The following is a 617-nucleotide window of genomic DNA, read 5'->3' as shown; positions in this document are numbered from 1 at the left end:
TGGGCCCCGGAAGTGGATTTATGCATCAATTACTTACTCATGTAAACCCTAGTAGCTAGTCTAGTATAAATAGGATAATTTACTATTGTATTAGACATCTTGGGACGTTTAGTTCTCAGATCATGGGGGCTTGCCACTCGGCCATGCCTGGACCTTTCACTTATGTATTTTCAACGGTAGAGTTTCTACACACCATAGATTAAGGGTGTGGAGCTCTACTGTACCTCAAGTTTTAATACAATTACTATTGTTTCTATTCAATTCTCTTTATTCCTATTCTAAGATATTTGTTGCACTTCAACTTGACGAATGTGATGATCCGTGACACTCATCATCATTCTCACCTATGAACGCGCGTGACTGACAACCACTTCCGTTCTACCTTAGGCCGGGCGCACATCTCTTGGATTCCTTAAACAGAATCTTCGTGGTATAAGCTAGATTGATGGCGGCATTCATGAGAATCTGAAAAGTCTAAACCTTGTCTGTGGTATTCCGAGTAGGATTCTGGGATTGAATGACTGTGACGAGCTTCAAACTCCTGAAGGCTGGGCGTTAGTGACAGATGCAAAAAAATCAAGGGACTCTCTTCCAACCTGATTGAGAACCGACAGATG

This window comes from Arachis duranensis, chromosome 10 (genome assembly GCF_000817695.3).
Source record: "Arachis duranensis cultivar V14167 chromosome 10, aradu.V14167.gnm2.J7QH, whole genome shotgun sequence".
In the NCBI taxonomy this organism is placed as follows: domain Eukaryota; kingdom Viridiplantae; phylum Streptophyta; class Magnoliopsida; order Fabales; family Fabaceae; genus Arachis; species Arachis duranensis.
Note: the sequence above shows the minus strand (reverse complement) of the source record.